General features: G+C 40.5%; 1 long non-coding RNA gene across 1 annotated transcript; it reads right to left on the bottom strand.

Annotated features, from left to right (window-relative positions):
• Positions 1-2,322: 2,322 nt before the first annotated feature.
• Positions 2,323-23,266, bottom strand: LOC117502576. Its single transcript, XR_004558359.1, has 3 exons — positions 23,138-23,266; positions 2,811-2,814; positions 2,323-2,334 (listed from the first exon to the last, which is right to left on the bottom strand). It is a non-coding gene; the product is annotated as an uncharacterized LOC117502576 (long non-coding RNA).
• Positions 23,267-24,090: the final 824 nt, after the last annotated feature.

Genomic DNA, 24,090 nt, shown 5'->3' on the forward strand with positions numbered 1-24,090 from the left:
AAGCGTTTTCATCGTGACATGCCGTCATACATACAGCAGGTCCGCCTCAGAACAATGTAAGGCTACACACCCTGTCTGTGTGACTCAGTGACCTCTGTGACCTCTCTGCCCCTTAGTGCCCCTCCTATCCAGGCTGGACTGCGAGTGCATTACTCCAGCGTTGACCCCCATTCATTTGGACCGACCCTTCTTATCAAGACTAACAATTTTGTCTGACACACAGAGGTGCATGTCGCAAACCCACTTCAGTCGTCTATGCTCTGTCTCAGTCACACACATCAAATCTCTTGAGCTTCCTATTTGCACACATCTGAAACCGCACGCTGTGGGAAACCATGCTGACTCAATGTAAAATGGACGGCGCAGTGAAGAGAGTCGAGCAACAAGGCTTCAGTTTCAAGAAATCAGACCCTGTGTTGGCTGATTAATACAGCAAAAGCCAAGACTTAAAGAATCACAGTGTCCAGAGACACTCGCTGCCAAGATGGCTTTCATGATTTAGCCTTCTGGTTTCACATTTACCCCGTCGCATTTGAGCACATAAGCTTGCAACATAGTCACACCGCCATACCTAATTACAGGGAATGGGCCTGCCAGCACACACACAAACACACACAACACAACTATCTGAGCAATATGACACTTTATTCCTACATGGATTAACAGTATTGTCAGATGTTTGACCTCACAACTAAACACAATCACAGACTCTACACTGTGAAATATTATCAGTGGTTGGCTGACATGCCAACAAGCTATCATGTGCTACTCACTATTGGCTATAGTAATGATACATCATCTCATAACATTATGCCACACTGAAACATATTTTATAGTTCACTAGAATATGTCATCCACTAGCTAACTTTATATAATGGCTGAGTGGATCCTTGTCATTTGATTGGTGCTTTGTATGTCACATGACATGAATTATTCATCCCATTTGTGTTGTGTTGGATTTTGCGTGCAATTTGATTCCATTTAACATACAAATTTGGTTCCAGACATTTTGTACCATTGCACGCTGCGACCACCACCCACTAGTGGGGGTGGCGTTTAGCTAAACATGGCGGAGTTTGTTTTGCCGACGGACTATGGAGCTAATTGACGGTGTTAATTCTTCTAACACACACACACACACACAAAAACAAATTTGCTACACTGTAAGCTGTCTGAAGGCAAGAAGAGCTGTTAGGATGAAAAGCTTGACTAATTTCTTACGTGATTTTTCGCTGGACTGAGGAAGTACACAAAGTCTTTTTTTTTTTGAAGTACACAAAGTCAGTATACATCATCACGGACTACATTGTCCAAATTATTTTTAACTATCTAACTGTTTTTCCCAGTTGACTGAGAACAATTACTGGACTCCTATTTAAAGTTCATGTTGACATCAAAGCACCATTGATGTAGACCAAAATGTAAGCCCCTTTTCTGTAGTTTATAAATTCCTAAAATATAAAATGGCAAGGATCTACGAGGGCTGTCCGTAAAGTATAGGTCCTTTTTATTTTTTTCAAAAACTATATGGATTTCATTCATATGTTTTTACGTCAGACATGCTTGAACCCTCGTGCGCATGCGTGAGTTTTTCCACGCCTGTCGGTGACGTCATTCGCCTGTGAGCACTCCTTGTGGGAGGAGTCGTCCAGCCCCTCGTCGGAATTCCTTTGTCTGAGAAGTTGCTGAGAGACTGGCGCTTTGTTTGATCACAATTTTTTCTAAACCTGTGAGACACATCGAAGTGGACATGGTTCGAAAAATTAAGCTGGTTTTCAGTGAAAATTTTAACAGCTGGTGAGAGATTTTGAGGTGATTCTGTCGCTTTAAGGACTTTTCACAGTGCGAGACGTCGCGCAACGCTCTCAGGCAGCGTCATCAGCCTGTTTCAAGCTTAAAACCTCCACATTTCAGGCTCTATTGATCCAGGACGTCGTGAGAGAACAGAGACGTTTCAGAAGAAGTCGGTTTCAGCATTTTATCCGGATATTCCACTGTTAAAGGAGATTTTTTTTAATGAAAGACGTGCGGAAGGGTCCGCGCGTCGGGACGCAGCCGACGCGGCGCGGCGGCACAGGAAAAACACCTCCGTGTTGATAACCATTTGTTAAAATCCAGTTGGCTTTTGATGGTTTTCAGTGGAGTGAGTATATGAGAAATTGTTTATCAGCTGGAGATGTTCCAACTTGTCCTTAAGACTTCCAACAGAGGTGTTTTTCCTGTGACGGAGCGTCGCGGCGGCTGCGAGCCGACGCTGCAATCCGCCCGCACGTCTTTCATTAAAAAAATCTCCTTTAACAGTGGAATATCCGGATTAAATGCTGAAACCGACTTCTTCTGAAACTTCTCTGTTCTCTCACGACGTCCTGGATCAATAGAGCCTGAAATGTGGAGGTTTTCAGCTTGAAACAGGCTGATGACGCTGCCTGAGAGCGCTGCGCGACGTCTCGCACTGTGAAAAGTCCTTAAAACGACAGAATCACCTCAAAATCTCTCACCAGCTGTTAAAATTTTCACTGAAAACCAGCTTAATTTTTCGAACCATGTCCACTTCGATGTGTCTCACAGGTTTAGAAAAAATTTTGATCAAACAAAGCGCCAGTCTCTCAGCAACTTCTCAGACAAAGGAATTCCGATGAGGGGCTGGACGACTCCTCCCACAAGGAGTGCTCACAGGCGAATGACGTCACTGACAGGCATGGAAAAACTCACGCATGCGCACGAGGGTTCAAGCATGTCTGACGTAAAAACATATGAATGAAATCCATGTAGTTTTTGAAAAAAATAAAAAGGACCTATACTTTACGGACAGCCCTCGTATTTTAGCCTTTATATGAAAAAAATACTGAATGTCTTTCATTCTTTCAATGGAACAAATACTTCTGATGTGTTCATGATATGAGCGCATCAGTTCATTCATGTCAGTTCATTAATTCCTTGTTTACATCCATGGCCATGGTTCATGAACATAGAGGAACAGAAGGACAATAATTATTGTGTTGTCTGCTCTTTATAACAGGAATTAATTTTTTAATAGACAAAACGAAATCCATTTGCTTCGTCATTTCCAACACAGACTGTCAAGTCATCAGGCATCAATTACACATCATTACCAGTAACATGATTGTCTTACATTTAAACAGTACAGTCATTGTTCTTATAATGTTGTGTGCTCTCTCATTATTTTGTCTTTTTACACATTTTATGTACATTTGTCCAACATTTAACTGCTGCTGTGCGAGTGCAATGTATCATACTTCTCACGTTTTCGTGCACATGCACATGGCGTGCACAAAACCGTCACTGTGGGATCGTACGGTATATGTACACGGCTGTCCTACTGTCTGTCCCGCCTTGATTTGTTTTTGTCCGGTTTTGATGTCATTCGCCCAACTTCGTGTTATGTGTGAAGGGGTCCTAAATGTTAATAAGTGCATAGTTAACTGCTAATAAATGCTCAATGCATTCATTCATTTCAACAGTGAAAGAAGATGAGTAAAGCTAAAATAGTGACTTAAAAGGTAACTTAGTCAATAAATATATTTCTTCAGTTTTAATAACTTTAGAAGCCACTCGGGTGAGCAGCAAAATAGTCGAGTGGCTATGGACTAAACATTTAGATATTTATTACCTGGTTGTTGTTATAAACAATTAAATGCATAAGGGTTTTATTAACATTCATAACAGGTTTGATTTATGTAGTTATTAATGTTTAATTATGTGACAAGAAACATGTTTCTTCTTTCTTCTTCTTCTTTTGTCTGTTCGCTCCTACATGGAGCGTAGGCCACTGATGAATGTCTTCCATCTGCTACACTCTAAAAACTGAACCGCTGTCTCAACAAGAAAAAGAAAAACAATTTGTATCGATTTTTTAAAAGTTATTCTAACTTAATTAAAGTTATTTCAACTTAACTACAGAAGTCTTGTGGCATTAACTCAGATGAAAGTTGAAATAACTAAGCTGAAATAACTTTAAAAAATCTATGCAAATTATTACATCAATTTTACTCATTGAGACAGCAGTTCCTCTTTTAGACTGTATGTCTTGTGCTTTTCTTGCTACAGAATGCCAATTTTCACCAACTGTTTTGATTTCCTCTTCCAGAGAGCATCGGCAGGTGTTGCGTGGTCACTCCCTGTGTCTTTTTCCTTGAGGGATCCATCTCAAAGACTGGTGTATGATGTTGAAATCTGTTTCTCTTGATATGTGGCCTCGCTAGCTCCATTTCCTCTTCAGGATTTCTTTTGTTGGTGATATCTGGTTTGTGCGTGCCCATAGATCTTTATTGAAAACAGTGTCTGGCCATCTTACTCGTAAAATTTGGCAGAGAAAACCATTTATAAAGGCCTGTATATTTTGCTTCAATGGTTTTCCGAGTTTCCAACCCATAGATGAATATGGACTTAACATTTGAGTTAAAGATTTTCAATTTCGTAGGAAGTCTTGTTTCTTGAGACTTCCACACTTTGGAGAGGAGGTTAAAAGCGGTTCTTGCATTTCCTATATGGACTTGATGTCTTCCTCTGTACCTCCCCTTTGGTTTACAATGCTCCCCAGATAGGTAAGGATGTAACTTCTTCAATTCCAGAGTCATTAATGTTGATGGCATCATGGCTTTTAGAGTTTATCATCATTACGTTTGTCTTTCTTACATTGATCTTGAGTCCCAATGCACCTGCTGCAGTCTGAAGAGCTGTTTTCTTCCTCTGCCTCTGTACTCGGTTATGCAAGAGCAATGCAAAATTAAGGTACTCTAACTGTTGCATCAGTGTCCATTGTATGCTATTTCTTCCTCTGTGGTGGTTTTCATGGAGGTGAAAAGGTTGGCTTTGTGAAGTATTCTGCTTGTTGTGTCTTTGCAGGAGTTTCTGATTATGTTAATGTACTTCTTGGGAATTCTGTAGTGTTGCACCAGTTCCTACATTGCTCCTCTGTCAAGACTATCAAAAGCTTTCTCAAAATCAATAAAATTAATGTATAGTGGTCTGTTCCACTCAATCGACTGTTCAATGATGATTCTTAGTGTTGTTATTTGGTGTGTACAACACCTTTCCTTTCTAAATCCAGCCTGCTGGTCTCTGAGCAAGGAGTTCACAGAATCTCTCATTCCTTCTAGAATAGTAAGTCCCTTCGGCTGCTCCCTTGTTTGCACTTGGGGTCGCCACATCAAATCTGATTTGGTTAAAGACTTTGCTGACTGTAGATAATAGCATGATGCCTCTGTAGTTCTTGCACTCAGACAGATCTCCCTTCTTTGGGATCTTCACAATGTGGCGTATTTTCCAAGCCTCGGGTACTTTCTCTTCTTGTCATACCTTCTGGAAAGGTTGATGAACTGACGACTGTGATGGTGTCCACTTTTAGTACCTCACATGGGATCGTGTCTGGGCCTGCTGCTTTACCATTTTTTTGTTGTCTTTATTGCTTTCTGGATTTCATTTTTGATTGGAGGGGTCAGCTTTAGCAGTAGCTCCTCAGCATCTGTTGTAATGTTGGCTGGTACTGGGGGTGGTGGCCAGTTCAGAAGCTCCTCAAAATGCTCAGCTCATCTATTGAGCTATTCTCCTTTTGATTTTAAGAAACATGTTTATTGTGCTGTTATTAACAGTTATATAGTCTTCTTAAGATATAATATCTTTAATAAGAATCTTATTACTAATTATTGGTTCTTACAAGGACCTTAATATAATGTGTTACCCAGAAAAAAAAACTGATGACTAAGATCAGTTATGCAGCCTTTTCTGGAACACAAGCATTTCCTCATTATGAGAGAAAATAAACAAAAAAATTATAAGTGAAAGTAAGATGTGAAAGAAAAAACATACAAATCAACTGAAGGAAGTCCAACAAGTTGTACTTTACACACAATGGGACTACTAGTGCAGTAACAGAGCAAGATACAATGACAACAGCTACTGTATCCCCGAGCTCTGATTTCATTCAGGAAACCTTTTGCATATAATGATCTATTTCTGTGACTCGGACAGGAGGAAAATAAAAGCAGTGAAAAAAAGAAGTAGGGCTCCTGAGAGACATGACCTGACACTTTAACGACTGTGTGTCTTTACTGCAGCATGTTGAAAGGTTTCACTAGAAAGCACGCTGCACTTCACTGTGTTTCTGAGTTTGGTCATCTAAGCAACCTTCACCTCACAAGACTGAAAACATAAGTCACAGTTCCATGTGTTTCAAGTTCACAGCAAAAAATAGACAGATTTGGCATAAATAGCTTCAACATGTGGAAATTAACCCCACCCCAGTTTTAAAATACAAAGTCATTCACTTTGTGCAGAGGAGGCAGCAGTTTGTACTGTTTGATTAGACGTTTTCATCACTGTTTGTTTTTCTGTACAAAAAGTGACCTACAGACATCAAAAACTAAAGTTGTTCCAATTTTAGCTTCACAAAATGCATAAATAAATAAATATAAGAACAAGCGTGTTGCCCGTGGGGATCCATGGGCTCTGGATTAGATAGTGTTTATAATATAGGTAGCTGACAATTTTCAAGGGTGGTAATAAATTAAGCAAAGCTTGTATAATGAGTTGGAATGGCGTGAGTCCAGAATGTTTTTAGAACCTTAGACCTTTGAAGTCAACAATTTTTAAAATAAGAACTCAACCCCTTTATTTCTTGTTAATTACGTAATTTTTAATGTTAATTTACTTTTAAATTTATTTATAAATTGTTTAGATTTTTGTTATCATATACACACTATTATTATTATTATTTTATTTTATTATTACTTCTGTGTTGTCATTTGATTCCCAGCCATGCTACCTGTGTGTGACTTTTGAAAAGACACTTCACTCAATCTGCCCACCTGCAAATGGGTACTTGGCTTTGGCTGTGGAAGTAATCCATGATGAATGAACTAGTGAAGGGCGAGTCGTAGACTCATCTGGTTCCTGCTATGGACTCAAGACCAGTATAGTAAGTCTTATTTCTTCTTCACGCTATACAGAGACTGGATTTTGAATACTGTCAAAACTGCTGACCCAGTGTAAACTGGCAAAGAGATCAATGAGTTAAGAGTGAAGAGTATTTATTGTCACATGCACATTAAAAACAGACAGTTACACCACACAATGAAACTCTGATGACCTAATGGCCAAGAAAGAGTTGCTTAAACTTTGAGCCAGGTGTAAATCCCCAGTCATTTTTAACTCTCCCATTGACAAAACATGTGCTCATTTTGATTTCAACTCGGTTAAGGACAGATCTGTGAAGGAAGTATGCTTTCTGTCCTCTAGTCAGTGAAGCTACTCCTGCAGCAAAATGATGAATTAATGTGGAAAAGAAGAAGAAAATACACATGTAGGAGGACCACTCTGTGTGAGACAGTTCAACTATTGCTTGTGGTCGATGAATGCCACCGCTTCATCACTCCCTGGCAGAAAAACAGGCAGGCCGTAGTCACAATAAACAAGAGGTGGGCCAAATTATGGGTGCTAAAATGTAGCAGAGAAAGGTGGTTTCTCTGAACTGATTTGCTCTAAAATTACATCGTGGCCAACCCAGTGGACGGAGTGCCAACACCTTTTACATAAGACATCTTCTTCAAACTTGCGAAGGATAATGACTATCCTGAAACGGGTCAATTACAGATTTTCTGCTAACGAGGTAAACAGCTCCACATACGTATCAAACCCATCTCAAAACAAAAGTTTTCCACGTAATACAGAGAGATGCTGAAGGTATGGGGGTGGAAGGTGTTTCCGGTGTTAGTGCTTTTCCTGAGATGTTTTATCATGTTTACATCAGTGTTTACGCATGTGTGTCCTTTGAGAGGTTTACGTGTTGAGGGTAATAGGAAAGCTCTGCCAACAGAGAAACAGGTTCTTATCTTGTCAGAGTTGTTGTGCTAAGACGACCTTTAACCTCTGGTTAAAAGCCAATTAAGAAATTAAAACATTTGAATTTGTACACCTTCCGCCTCTCTCGCGTCTCTCTTACGTATGCACTCGCAGAAACATTTGCGTATGTTGTAAAGGTCAGCCAGATGATGAATCATTTCAGAAGTTTTTCCCGCTATCTTCACTGAAGAAAGCGATAAATGAAGGTCAGAGAGACATAAACTCAAAGAGAGAGACCAGAAAACAGGAATGAAGAGTGAGATGGAGGGTGTTAAACCAACACTGGACTCAATGTTCTGAGTTTGGTGTCAGTGTTGTAAGACTTGAGGAGGAACAGACGGGGAAATGTGCACCGCTGTGTGGGGTCTGCCTAGTGTGCGTGCACAGGCGCGGTCGGGGTTATTGATTTTCAGGCATGAAGTAGGAATATCGTCCAGACTCCTGCCAAGCTCTCTCTAGTAAGCCTCCCCCAATTGCAAACCTCCTTTCTGACTGACCCACATGCTGACGTTTGCTTCTACATGAGAACTACAACTACAACCTAAGCAGGTCAACTGCCTGATGAGCAACTTTTGAGTATTTACATTCTACTTTCATGAAAAAGTTTGGTTGATGGTGTCATTTTTTTTTTGTTTAGTTTTTTTTTTTTTTCAATATTCTCACAGAATATGGGTCTTAAATTTGGAGATGCGCTACAAAATAATCCATATCTAGGCTTGATACAGTGGGGAAAATAAGTATTTTACCCCCTGTCAGTTTTGCAGGTTTTCCCACCTACAAAGAATGGAGAGGTCTGTAATTTTTATCGTAGGTACACTTCAACTGTGAGAGGCAGAATCTAAAAAAGAAATCCAGAAAATCACATTGTATGATTTTTAAGTAATTAATTTGCATTTTATTGCATAAAATAAGCATTTGACCCCCTAGAAAAACAGAGCTTAACAATTGGTACAGAAACATTTGTCTGCCATTACAGAGATCAGACGTTTCCAGTAGTTCTTGACCGAGTTTTCACACACTGCAGCAGGGAACAGCATTTTGGTCCACTTCTCCATGCAAAACTGACAGGGGTCAAATACTTATTTTCCCCACTGTATATTAAAGTTTCACTGCTGTAGTGAGCACAGAGAATTACAGAAATGGAAACCACATTCTTCAGATCAATTCAATTTATTGATATAGCACCAAGTCACAAGTCACCCCAAGACGCTTCACAAGATTAAAAACTAACCATGCCCACCCCTGAGCAAGAACACTGACAACAGTGGTAAGACAAAAATCCCTCAGGCATTTTGTGACTGTAGGAAGAAACCTCAAGCAGACCAGACTCAGAGGGATGATGATGATGATGATCTGCTTTGGCCTTTCTACCAATAACAAAAAAGCAAATAAACAAAGCTGGACAAATAATTGTCAAACATGCAAAGACAAAGATGATGTAACTAAGCATCCAGGTATTTATGAAGGCCAGTGGTTCTATTAACCATTTGTCCAAGCAATCACATGAAGGGGTAAAGATCATGGGCCCATGAAGTGGAACAGCTCAGTCTTACTTTTTTGTTTGTTTGTTTGTTTTTTGTGCTTCCTTCACGAAATGATTCAAATTTTCATGACTGGGTTTTTTTAAACTCAGTATTACTAACCCTACTCCTTCCCCCAACCATAATCATAACCACCCCCCCCCCCCCCCCCCCCCCCCCCCCCGCTTCACTTTTAATTTCTTGCAGCCATCACCGAATGAATTAGTATGATTCGTGCTGCCGTGACGAAAATTAGGTGCTTTTTGTGACAATATCACAAACCAATAGATTAATGTATATTTCGTGCTGCTGAATCATGACATGCCGTGAGACTGGGTTGAGTGGAACACAGCTGGTTTCACCATAGTCAGCTGATAGTCAGCCTTAACTGTCTCACTGCCCCAGTCACAGTCCAATCAAGGTAAGGCCCGTCTCTAGGATTCCAGCACTGTACAAATACACGGGATCCACATTCAGATAGAGGAGACTGACAGATGAACCATGGGATGCTCCTATTCAATGTTACATCTCTGGAGCCATCAGTGATGTTGCTTTGGCAGCTTCTTTGATCTCACACCTCAGACAAATGGACAGAATAGAAATCAGTAACATATTTCACGGCAGCAAAATAACAGACAGGATGCTAAAGTGATCACCAGCATCAAAGTCCTAAACTTCACTAACAATCTTAGAATTTATATGTGATGAGACTGACAGAGGATAGAGGTAATTCAATACAACAAGTCTATGTTAGTCACACGAAAGAGAGAAAAGATGAGTAATCTGAATTTGAACAAATCAATGGAATCACACTGTTTTATCTCAACAGGCAGGCTGTTCCTCAGAAAATGTGCACAACAACAAAAAGCTCTATGACCTGCTGACTTCTTTTTACCCTTTGGAACACACAGTAATGCTGCATCCCAAGAACGCAGCGTGAACCAGTACATAAGGTTTGATCCCATCAACCAGACTGGAAGGCAATACTCCATGAAGGATTTTGTATGTTAACAACAAAACCTTCTGACTTTACACAGACAGGAAGCCAGTGGAGGGAGGCCAAACTCTGAATAATATGATCAAAGTTTCTTCTCCTAGTAGAAGTATTTTGAACCATTTGAAAACTTTTGATGCTTGTGTTTGATTAGCCAGAAAATAAGACAATACAGTAATCTATTCTAGAAAAGACAAAGGTATGAGAGTGACTGTCTCTGCATCTTCCTTACACAGAACAGGTCAAGTCTTTGGAGCATTATGGCAGTGAGAGAAAGCCTTCTTTGTCATTTCTGTAATGTGTAGGTCAAAGGACAGTGTGGATCAAAGGTCACCCCAAGATTTTTTTCTTTTATTGCTTTGATAAAAGACAACATTAACTTTAACTGATCAAACTGGTGTCTATGTTTCACAAGAGTAACAACCATGAACTCAGACTTGCCAGAATTTAAAGGTAGAAATTTCTGGACATCTAATTCTTTACTGATGCCAGACAGTCCTCTAAAGTCCTCATGTGAGAGAGATTATCTGCATTCATTGGGATGCAGAACTGAGTATCCTCAGCATAGCAGTTAAAGGTTTTGCCCATTTTGGCATCTCTTTGTTGGCTTCCTGTCTCTGTGACCTAGATTCACCACAGCTACCTGAGATGAAGCAGAAGAGTGCCTTCATATTGTGATTCTTCCTCTTCCTTTCTCCATCTCCACCCACCTCATCTCCTCCATGTCCAGCTCCCCCCGCCCCCACCCCAAACATCGCTGCCGCTACCACCACAACTGAGCCTGGGGAGGCAGAAAGCCAGTGTAAAGATTTTAGAAACTGCTGTGAAAGTACAGAGACAGACAGAAAAAGTGACAGGGTGCCAAGTGAAGAGTTGTGGTTTTGCATGAGGAAGTCTGGAGTGGCAGACAAGCATCTGAGGGTGGTACGGGATATTTACAAGGACAGTGTCACAGCGGTGACAGCACAGTAGGAATGACAACTGCATTCATGGTGGAAATAGGATCACATCAAGGATCCCATCTGAGCCCTTTCTTGTTTATACTGGTGATGGACAGGTCGGCAGACAAGATCAGACAGGAGTCTCCATGGACTATGATGTTTGCAGATGACATTGTGATCTGTTGTGAGAGTGGAGAGCACAATTATCCTCCAGCATGCCTCTGGCATGCATCCTATCAGGTTGGCTTATAAAGTGCAGACCTGGCAACTGGCTGGCTTATAAAGAGCATACCAGGTCAACTTGTTCAAAAATGTAAGTAAAGCTGCATCTGGCTGTGTTCTGAGCCAGAATCGCAACAAACGCTGCTTTTGCTTAAAATCTTTACCCCAATGCAGCACAATCAAGTTTCAAACTGTACTCACTTGGACTACCCTGTTTAAAGATGTTTGAACATGATTGAAGCTATTAAGACTACAAACACCCCGGGAAGTGACCACATAATGATATGCCAATTCACCGAATTGGGATGAAATTTCTGAACAGCTTGAAAATTTCACATTGATTTCAAAACTGGTGCCAATGATGGCCCTAACTACTGTGTATACCAAGTTTGTGCAAGACTGACAAAAGATGGATCAAGACATTACTGTGATGCTTCAAAACACCCTGATTTCCTGATTGGGATGAGACGGGAAGGAACGGTGCTCTGTGGAACAGGGGTATAAGATGGAGTATATGTGTGTGAAAGAGATGGAGCCCCAGTGGAATAGTGTTGTAGATGTGGTGAAGGTATCTGAGTTTAAATACTTGGGGTCAACTGTAATGAAGAGTGTGGTAGAGATGTGGTCCTTATTACACAGCACATGCTGGAGATTCTATGCGACTGCTCCGTGCTTGTTGTGATGGAAACAGAATGCTGCACTTCTAATCCCACATCCAGATCAAAGCTGATCACTATAACATGATTGTAATTTTTTCGGCCTTTGTTGAGCACTGCCTTATACGCTTATATTTGTTATTAATGTGGAAAACATCAATCATGTGCCACTGGGGAGATAGTGCTTAATGTCATAAGAACCTTCTTACAGGGATATGAAAGTTAAACAAATGAAAAGAGTTCAGAGTCTACAGCTCAAAGAACCTGATGACAAATATGTGGCCATGTGGAAGATGCCAGAGGCCAGAAATAACAGCAAGGGGTGAAAAAAATCACTCATATTCATATATTCACACGTCTTTGGCCTTAGCTGCAGTGACAGCTCTAATTTTCCATTCAGAAAGCCAACTCTGTGGAGAGTAACAGCCCGACCTGCATCCGGACAGACTCAGTCGTCCTGGTGGTGGTCAGGCTTCAGTCCAGGCCTGTGGCTCTGGAAATTGTTCAGTCCAACCCACTCGCAATTAAGATGTAACTGGCAGCTGAACTAATGTGAAGAGCTGTCCATGTCTCATTTTCAGATCTGGAGAAAATACAAAAATAAATCACCAAACAAAACAGAATGAAGCCATACAGTGCATCCAGAAAATATTCACAGCGCTTTACTTTTACCACATTTTGCTATGTTACAGCCTTATTTCAAAATAGTTGATTTTTTTTTTTTTTTTTTTGCAAAATTTTACACGCAACACCCCATAATAGCAATGTGACTTTTTTTTTTTTAGATTTTTGCAAATTTATTACTAATAAAACTAAGAATTCATGTGTATTCACAGCCTTTGACATGAGGTCAAAATTGACCTCAGGTGCATTCTGTTTCCACTGATCATCCTTGAGATGTTTCCACAGCTTAATTGGAGTCCACCTGGGGAAAATTCAGATAATTTGACATGATTTGGAAATGCACATACCTTTATACATATATGATGCTTCCAGAAAGTATTCACAGCACTTTATTTTTTTTAACATTGTATGCTACACCCTTATTCCAAAATTGACTAAATTCAAAATTCTACACACAACACCCCATAATGAGATAATCAAAAATGTTTTTTTATTTTTGCAAATTTATCAAAAATAAAAAACGAAGGAATCACATGTACATACATATTCACAGCCTTTGCGCAATACGAGGGCTGTCCGTAAAGTATAGGTCCTTTTTATTTTTTTCAAAAACTATATGGATTTCATTCATATGTTTTTACGTCAGACATGCTTGAACCCTCGTGCGCATGCGTGAGTTTTTCCATGCCTGTCGGTGACGTCATTCGCCTGTGAGCACTCCTTGTGGGAGGAGTCGTCCAGCCCCTCGTCGGAATTCCTTTGTCTGAGAAGTTGCTGAGAGACTGGCGCTTTGTTTGATCAAAATTTTTTCTAAACCTGTGAGACACATCGAAGTGGACATGGTTCGAAAAATTAAGCTGGTTTTCAGTGAAAATTTTAACAGCTGATGAGAGATTTTGAGGTGATTCTGTCGCTTTAAGGACTTTTCACGGTGCGAGACGTCGTGCAGCGCTCTCAGGCAGCGTCATCAGCCTGTTTCAAGCTTAAAACCTCCACATTTCAGGCTCTATTGAACCAGGACGTCGTGAGAGAACAGAGACGTTTCAGAAGAAGTCGGTTTCAGCATTTTATCCGGATATTCCACTGTTAAAGGAGATTTTTTTAACGAAAGACGTGCAAACGGGTCCGCGCGTCGGGACGCAGCCGACGCGGCGCGGCGGCACAGGAAAAACACCTCCGTGTTGATAACCATTTGTTAAAATCCAGTTGGCTTTTGATGGCTTTCAGTGGAGTGAGTATATGAGAAATTGTTTATCAGCTGGAGATGTTCCAACTTGTCCTCAAGGCTTCCAACAGAGGTGTTTTTCCTGTGACGGAGCGTCGCGGCGGCTGCGAGCCGACGCTGTAATCTGCCCGCATGTCTTTCATTAAAAAAATCTCCTTTAACAGTGGAATATCCGGATAAAATGCTGAAACCGACTTCTTCTGAAACTTCTCTGTTCTCTCACGACGTCCTGGATCAACAGAGCCTGAAATGTGGAGGTTTTAAGCTTGAAACAGGCTGATGACGCTGCCTGAGAGCGCTGCGCGACGTCTCGCACCGTGAAAAGTCCTTAAAGCGACAGAATCACCTCAAAATCTCTCATCAGCTGTTAAAATTTTCACTGAAGACCAACTTAATTTTTTGAACCATGTCCACTTCGATGTGTCTCACAGGTTTAGAAAAGATTTTGATCAAACAAAGCGCCAGTCTCTCAGCAACTTCTCAGACAAAGGAATTCCGACGAGGGGCTGGACGACTCCTCCCACAAGGAGTGCTCACAGGCGAATGACGTCACCGACAGGCGTGGAAAAACTCACGCATGCGCACGAGGGTTCAAGCATGTCTGACGTAAAAACATATGAATGAAATCCATATAGTTTTTGAAAAAAATAAAAAGGACCTATACTTTACAGACAGACCTCGTACTTTGAACTCAGTGCATGTCAGAGCACAAACCACACATGAAGTGAAAGGAAATGTCTGTAGACCTCCAAAACAGGATTTTCTCAGATCACAGATTTTCACAGATCTGGGGAAGTGTACAGAAACATTACTGCTGCTTTGAAGGTCCCAATGAGCAGAGTGGCCTCCATCATCTGTAAATGGAAGAAGTTCAGATCCACCAAGTCTCTTCCTAGCACTGGCCACCCATCTAAATCAATCAATCAATCAATTTTTTTTATATAGCGCCAAATCACAACAAACAGTTGCCCCAAGGCGCTTTATATTGTAAGGCAAGGCCATACAATAATTATGTAAAACCCCAACGGTCAAAACGACCCCCTGTGAGCAAGCACTTGGCTACAGTGGGAAGGAAAAACTCCCTTTTAACAGGAAGAAACCTCCAGCAGAACCAGGCTCAGGGAGGGGCAGTCTTCTGCTGGGACTGGTTGGGGCTGAGGGAGAGAACCAGGAAAAAGACATGCTGTGGAGGGGAGCAGAGATCGATCACTAATGATTAAATGCAGAGTGGTGCATACAGAGCAAAAAGAAAAAGAAACAGTGCATCATGGGAACCCCCCAGCAGTCTACGTCTATAGCAGCATAACTAAGGGATGGTTCAGGGTCACCCGATCCAGCCCTAACTATAAGCTTTAGCAAAAAGGAAAGTTTTAAGCCTAATCTTAAAAGTAGAGAGGGTGTCTGTCTCCCTGATCTGAATTGGGAGCTGGTTCCACAGGAGAGGAGCCTGAAAGCTGAAGGCTCTGCCTCCCATTCTACTCTTACAAACCCTAGGAACTACAAGTAAGCCTGCAGTCTGAGAGCGAAGCGCTCTATTGGGGTAATATGGTACTACGAGGTCCCTAAGATAAGATGGGACCTGATTATTCAAAACCTTATAAGTAAGAAGAAGAATTTTAAATTCTATTCTAGAATTAACAGGAAGCCAATGAAGAGAGGCCAATATGGGTGAGATATGCTCTCTCCTTCTAGTCCCCGTCAGTACTCTAGCTGCAGCATTTTGAATTAACTGAAGGCTTTTTAGGGAACTTTTAGGACAACCTGATAATAATGAATTACAATAGTCCAGCCTAGAGGAAATAAATGCATGAATTAGTTTTTCAGCATCACTCTGAGACAAGACCTTTCTGATTTTAGAGATATTGCGTAAATGCAAAAAAGCAGTCCTACATATTTGTTTAATATGCACTTTGAATGACATATCCTGATCAAAAATGACTCCAAGATTTCTCACAGTATTACTAGAGGTCAGGGTAATGCCATCCAGAGTAAGGATCTGGTTAGACACCATGTTTCTAAGATTTGTGGGGCCAAGTACAATAACTTCAGTTTTATCTGAGTTTAAAAGCAGGAAATTAGAGGTCATCCATGTCTTTATGTCTGTAAGACAATCCTGCAGTTTAGCTAATTGGTGTGTGTCCTCTGGCTTCATGGATAGATAAAGCTGGGTATCATCTGCGTAACAATGAAAATTTAAGCAATACCGTCTAATAATACTGCCTAAGGGAAGCATGTATAAAGTGAATAAAATTGGTCCTAGCACAGAACCTTGTGGAACTCCATAATTAACTTTAGTCTGTGAAGAAGATTCCCCATTTACATGAACAAATTGTAATCTATTAGACAAATATGATTCAAACCACCGCAGCGCAGTGCCTTTAATACCTATGGCATGCTCTAATCTCTGTAATAAAATTTTATGGTCAACAGTATCAAAAGCAGCACTGAGATCTAACAGAACAAGCACAGAGATGAGTCCACTGTCCGAGGCCATAAGAAGATCATTTGTAACCTTCACTAATGCTGTTTCTGTACTATGATGAATTCTAAAACCTGACTGAAACTCTTCAAATAGACCATTCCTCTGCAGATGATCAGTTAGCTGTTTTACAACTACCCTTTCAAGAATTTTTGAGAGAAAAGGAAGGTTGGAGATTGGCCTATAATTAGCTAAGATAGCTGGGTCAAGTGATGGCTTTTTAAGTAATGGTTTAATTACTGCCACCTTAAAAGCCTGTGGTACATAGCCAACTAACAAAGATAGATTGATCATATTTAAGATCGAAGCATTAAATAATGGTAGGGCTTCCTTGAGCAGCCTGGTAGGAATGGGGTCTAATAAACATGTTGATGGTTTGGATGAAGTAACTAATGAGAATAACTCAGACAGAACAATCGGAGAGAAAGAGTCTAACCAAATACCGGCATCACTGAAAGCAGCCAAAGATAACGATACGTCTTTGGGATGGTTATGAGTAATTTTTTCTCTAATAGTTAAAATTTTGTTAGCAAAGAAAGTCATGAAGTCATTACTAGTTAAAGTTAATGGAATACTCAGCTCAATAGAGCTCTGACTCTTTGTCAGCCTGGCTACAGTGCTGAAAAGAAACCTGGGGTTGTTCTTATTTTCTTCAATTAGTGATGAGTAGAAAGATGTCCTAGCTTTACGAAGGGCTTTTTTATAGAGCAACAGACTCTTTTTCCAGGCTAAGTGAAGATCTTCTAAATTAGTGAGACGCCATTTCCTCTCCAACTTACGGGTTATCTGCTTTAAGCTACGAGTTTGTGAGTTATACCACGGAGTCAGACACTTCTGATTTAAAGCTCTCTTTTTCAGAGGAGCTACAGCATCCAAAGTTGTCTTCAATGAGGATGTAAAACTATTGACGAGATACTCTATCTCCCTTACAGAGTTTAGGTAGCTACTCTGCACTGTGTTGGTATATGGCATTAGAGAACATAAAGAAGGAATCATATCCTTAAACCTAGTTACAGCGCTTTCTGAAAGACTTCTAGTGTAATGAAACTTATTCCCCACTGCTGGGTAGTCCATCAGAGTAAATGTAAATGTTATTAAGAAATGATCAGACAGAAGGGAGTTATCAGGGAATACTGTTAAGTCTTCTATTTCCATACCATAAGTCAGAACAAGATCTAAGATATGATTAAAGTGGTGGGTGGACTCATTTACTTTTTGAGCAAAGCCAATAGAGTCTAATAATAGATTAAATGCAGTGTTGAGGCTGTCATTCTCAGCATCTGTGTGGATGTTAAAATCGCCCACTATAATTATCTTATCTGAGCTAAGCACTAAGTCAGACAAAAGGTCTGAAAATTCACAGAGAAACTCACAGTAACGACCAGGTGGACGATAGATAATAACAAATAAAACTGGTTTTTGGGACTTCCAATTTGGATGGACAAGACTAAGAGACAAGCTTTCAAATGAATTAAAGCTCTGTCTGGGTTTTGGATTAATTAATAAGCTGGAATGGAAGATTGCTGCTAATCCTCCACCCCGGCCCGTGCTACGAGCATTCTGACAGTTAGTGTGACTCGGGGGTGTTGACTCATTTAAACTAACATATTCATCCTGCTGTAACCAGGTTTCTGTTAGGCAGAATAAATCAATATGTTGATCAATTATTATATCATTTACCAACAGGGACTTAGAAGAGAGAGACCTAATGTTTAATAGACCACATTTAACTGTTTTAGTCTGTGGTGCAGTTGAAGGTGCTATATTATTTTTTCTTTTTGAATTTTTATGCTTAAATAGATTTTTGCTGGTTATTGGTAGTCTGGGAGCAGGCACCGTCTCTACGGGGATGGGGTAATGAGGGGATGGCAGGGGGAGAGAAGCTGCAGAGAGGTGTGTAAGACTACAACTCTGCTTCCTGGTCCCAACCCTGGATAGTCACGGTTTGGAGGATTTAAGAAAATTGGCCAGATTTCTAGAAATGAGAGCTGCTCCATCCAAAGTGGGATGGCTGCCGTCTCTCCTAACAAGACCAGGTTTTCCCCAGAAGCTTTGCCAATTATCTATGAAGCCCACCTCATTTTTTGGACACCACTCAGACAGCCAGCAATTCTAAACTGAGTGATTGGGGGAGAAGGGCCTTAGTCAGGGAGATGACCAAGAATGCAATGATCACTCTGTCAGAGCTCCAGAATTCCTCTGTGGAGAGAGGAGAACCTTCCAGAAGGACAACCATCTCTGCAGTAATTCACCAATCAGGCCTGTATGGTAGAGTGGCCAGATGGAAGTCACTCCTTAGTAAAAGGCACATGGCAGCCCACCTGGAATTTCCCAAAAGGTTTCCCTGAAGGTCTCTCAGACCATGAGAAACAAAATTATCTGGTCTGATGCAATAAATATTGAACTCTTTGGCATGAATGCCAGGCATCATGTTTGGAGGAAAAATATTCACCATCCCTACAGTGAAGCATGGTGGTGGCAACATCATGCTGTGGGGATGTTTTTCAGCAGCAGGAACTGACAGATTGGTCAGGATTGAGGGAAACATGAATGTAGCAATGTACAGAGACATCCTGGATGAAAACATGCTCCAGAGCGCTCTTGACCTCAGACTGGGGTGACAGTTCATCTTTCAGCAGGACAATGAGCCTAAGCACACAGCCAAGATATCAAAGGAGTGGCTTCAGGACAACTCTGTGAATGTCCTTGAGTGGCCCAGCCAGAGCCCAGACCTGAATCTGATTGAACATATCTGGAGAGATCTGAAAATGGCTGTGCACCGACGCTCCCCATCCAACCTGATGGAGCTTGAGAGGTGCTGCAAAGAGGAATGGGCCAAACTGCCCAAATATAGGTACGGCAAGCTTGTGGCATCATATTCAAGAAGACTTGAGGTTGTAATTGCTGCCAAAGCTGCATCAACAAAGTATTGGGCAAAGGGTTTGAATACTTATGTACATGTGATTCCTTAGGTATTTATTTTTAATACATTTTCATAAATTAAAAAAACCAAACATTGTTCCATGTTATCATTCTGGGGTGTTGTGAGTAGAATTTTGAGGAGAAAAATAAATTTACTCCATTTTGGAATAAGGCTGTAACATAATAAAATGTGGAAAAAGTGAAGTGCTGTGAATACTTTCTGGATGCACTGTATGAAACAACAAATGAAATTACAAAACAACAAGCAGTCTTGGAGGGTGCAGCCCAGTATTCTCCTCTTCTGTATTATACAGTCCCAAACCAGAAAATGTTTGGAACGATATGGAAGAAGCAAATTAAAACAAAACAAAACAAAAAAAAAGAAAAGAAAACCGGTGACACTGACTTCTGTTTCATTGCAGACAGTATGAACCCAAGACATTTCATGTTTTATGAAGTCAACTTAATTTCATGTATTAATATACATCCATTCCTGCATTTAAGGCCTGCAGCACATTCCAAAAAAAAAAAAAGTGGGGTGAGGCAATTTATTCTAATCATAAGTAATAAATCATCACTTTTAGAGCCAGTTTTCTTGATACCAGTCAGGGGATGAATTCATGAACACTTTAAAGTCACTGAATATGTCTTGGACTTTATTTTTCATTCATTCAGACCTTTATTTAACCAGGAAAAACTCATTGAGATTAAAAATCTCTTTTCCAAGAGAGTCCTGGCCAAGACAGGCAGCAAAAGAGACAAAGTTAAAACAAACAAAAGAGACAAACAGGATAAACATCAGTCGTGCACCTGTCTTGTGGAACAATCTCCCTGCAGAGATAAAACAGTCAGATTCTGTTGAGACATTCAAGCCCAGACTAAAGGCGCATCTATTCTCCCTCTCGTATGGCTAGCATACTGATGTAGTATGGAATTCTGTTTCTTCTCCACTTAAATCATATTATTAGCAGCAGAACAGATCTCGGCCTCACTACATCTAAATTCTGGGTCTGTTAGTAAAGCACTGGACTAGCTGCCGGTGGCCACCTTACCACTTTAGTATCCTCTCTGCTTCCCTGTTGATTTACTGCTGGTGAATTAATGCCTTTGGTTCAGTTATTTCCAGAGGTAGGACAAAGTCACTGTAAAATCATTCTGAAGTCATGAATTGGCAAGTGTCAAGTCTCAAGTCAGCTTGCAAACAATTGGTGGGCATTATGACTTGAGGCTTGACTTGGGACTTGATTTGAGACTTGTGACTTGCCGATTCATGACTTGAGAGTGACTTGCTGGTGACTTCGTCCCACCTCTGGTTATTTCTGGCCGACTGTTCTGCTCTTTTTCTCTCTGTCCGAAGCACTGATGAGACCTTTAATAGATGCTGGCCCTGCATCACAGGAGCTTCTTATGGCCTCGGACAGTGGACTCATCTCTGTGCTTGTTCTGTTAGACCTCAGTGCTGCTTTTGATACTGTTGACCATAAAATTTTATTACAGAGATTAGAGCATGCCGTAGGTATTAAAGGCACTGCGCTGCGGTGGTTTGAATCATATTTGTCTAATAGATTACAATTTGTTCATGTAAATGGGGAATCTTCTTCACAGACTAAAGTTAATTATGGAGTTCCACAAGGTTCTGTGCTAGGACCAATTTTATTCACTTTATACATGCTTCCCTTAGGCAGTATTATTAGACGGTATTGCTTAAATTTTCATTGTTACGCAGATGATACCCAGCTTTATCTATCCATGAAGCCAGAGGACACACACCAATTAGCTAAACTGCAGGATTGTCTTACAGACATAAAGACATGGATAACCTCTAATTTCCTGCTTTTAAACTCAGATAAAACTGAAGTTATTGTACTTGGCCCCACAAATCTTAGAAACATGGTGTCTAACCAGATCCTTACTCTGGATGGCATTACCCTGACCTCTAGTAATACTGTGAGAAATCTTGGAGTCATTTTTGATCAGGATATGTCATTCAAAGCGCATATTAAACAAATATGTAGGACTGCTTTTTTGCATTTACGCAATATCTCTAAAATTAGAAAGGCCTTGTCTCAGAGTGATGCTGAAAAACTAATTCATGCATTTATTTCCTCTAGGCTGGACTATTGTAATTCATTATTATCAGGTTGTCCTAAAAGTTCCCTAAAAAGCCTTCAGTTAATTCAAAATGCGGCAGCTAGAGTACTAACGGGGACTAGAAGGAGAGAGCATATCTCACCCATATTGGCCTCTCTTCATTGGCTTCCTGTTAATTCTAGAATAGAATTTAAAATTCTTCTTCTTACTCATAAGGTTTTGAATAATCAGGTCCCATCTTATCTTAGGGACCTCGTAGTACCATATCACCCCAATAGAGTGCTTCGCTGTCAGACTGCAGGCTTACTTGTAGTTCCTAGGGTTTGTAAGAGTAGAATGGGAGGCAGAGCCTTCAGCTTTCAGGCTCCTCTCCTGTGGAACCAGCTCCCAATTCAGATCAGGGAGACAGACACCCTCTCTACTTTTAAGATTAGGCTTAAAACTTTCCTTTTTGCTAAAGCTTATAGTTAGGGCTGGATCAGGTGACCCTGAACCATCCCTTAGTTATGCTGCTATAGACGTAGACTGCTGGGGGGTTCCCATGATGCACTGTTTCTTTCTCTTTTTGCTCTGTATGCACCGCTCTGCATTTAATCATTAGTGATCGATCTCTGCTGCCCTCCACAGCATGTCTTTTTCCTGGTTCTCTCCCTCAGCCCCAACCAGTCCCAGCAGAAGACTGCCCCTCCCTGAGCCTGGTTCTGCTGGAGGTTTCTTCCTGTTAAAAGGGAGTTTTTCCTTCCCACTGTAGCCAAGTGCTTGCTCACAGGGGGTCGTTTTGACCGTTGGGGTTTTACATAATTATTGTATGGCCTTGCCTTACAATATAAGGCGCCTTGGGGCAACTGTTTGTTGTGATTTGGCGCTATATAAAAAAAAAATTGATTGATTGATTGATTGATTGATTGATTGATTGATTGATTGATTGATTGATTTTGGACTGATCCCAGGAAGCCCTACTTTTTCAAGACCATCTGTTCAATCACCTAAAGACTCAAGATTGCTTTTGATTTCAATTAAGGAGTCTGGTTTTGTTGCTCATCTGTTTAGTTTTGTTTTTTTCTGTTTCTGTTTTCCATTTCTTCTGTTTGTTCAGAAATTCTTGTAAAATTTGTAAAAACCTTGCAACTATTACAATGGCCTAAGCAGTGGGTCTCCCCTCAAAGTCTGGTCTGCTTGAGGTTTCTTCCTCATTATCACTAGATGAAGTTTTTCCTTACCACCGCCGCCTGTGTGCTTGCTCAGCAGGGTTGGTAAGGTTAGACCTTAGTCGTGTGAAACACCTTGAGGTAGCATTGTTGTGATTTGCAGCTATATAAGAAAAACTTAATTGGATTGAATCATTAAGAAATACAAGCAGTATGGTACTGTATGGTAAATCTGTGTCAGCTTGGCAGTTCTTAAACACGGAGTGACCATGCTGGAAGGAAACTATGGAACAAGGCAAACTAGGGAAGCTACCAACACACCCAGACAACACTGAAGGCCTCTGTGGTTGTCTCGTAGCCACAGATACAAGAAAGACAACCACAACACAAATCCCTAAAAGTTTTTTTCTGTTGCCCATGCCACCAGCAAACTGGGGTTGTCAAAAGAACATAACCTTGTAGTGCAGCAGCATAGACTGATATTTCAGATCAATTGTTCAAATTTGCATAAAAGCACCAAAAGTGGTACACATGTAGAATAGTGTATTCCAAACAATTCTGGATAGGGCCCCCCTCAAGATTTTGCCTTGGTAACTTTTGGCGGTCATTTTCCAAAATGGTCACCATCCCATTTTAGCGAAAAAGGCTTTATGTTATTTTATTTATTTATTTATTTATTTTGTATTGGTGGTAGATATAAGGAAAGCGTACAGTTCAGTAAATTGACCTTGAAAAACGTTTCTAACAATTGTGAGCCAGTATTTTTTAATGAAAAAGATCAATTATTTGATTTGTAAATTGCTGCTCTCCTGAAACGTTTCACTAAGACATGAGTCAAATGATATTCATCACATTCAACTGCTTCAAAATCAACAAAATTTGCATTATAGATTAGATACCCTACTGTATTTTGAAAAGAGAACTGATACTTGTAATAATGACAAACTCAGAAAATGTAGTCAAATTATTTCATACTTTGAAGACATTCTAAGCTTGGCCAATATCTGAGTTTGTGTCTACTAGTAGTCTGTCAACTGGCACACGATCCATGGAAGGATGCACTAGCTGGAACTGCTTTCATATGGTCACTCCAGCTCATGTTGACTCTGCTCCTGGTGATTGTCACTGGTGATTATCACTCCATATTCTGCAAAGACACAATACACAATATAGGAAATATAATAAAACAACACAAATGACATTTGTATCATTTCTATTTGTGAAAGCACATCCCACTGAATATTTATCACCTCTGAGAAACCTATAAAGAGAAAAACAATGACAGATATCCCATGTTGTTAAAGTAAAATGGCAGCCATCTTGGAAAATGGCCACCAAAGGTGACCAAGGTAAAATTGCGAGGGGGTCCTTATCCAGAACTGTTTGGAATATACAGTATTAGTCAACA

This window comes from Thalassophryne amazonica, chromosome 2 (assembly GCF_902500255.1).
Source record: "Thalassophryne amazonica chromosome 2, fThaAma1.1, whole genome shotgun sequence".
NCBI classification, from domain to species: domain Eukaryota; kingdom Metazoa; phylum Chordata; class Actinopteri; order Batrachoidiformes; family Batrachoididae; genus Thalassophryne; species Thalassophryne amazonica.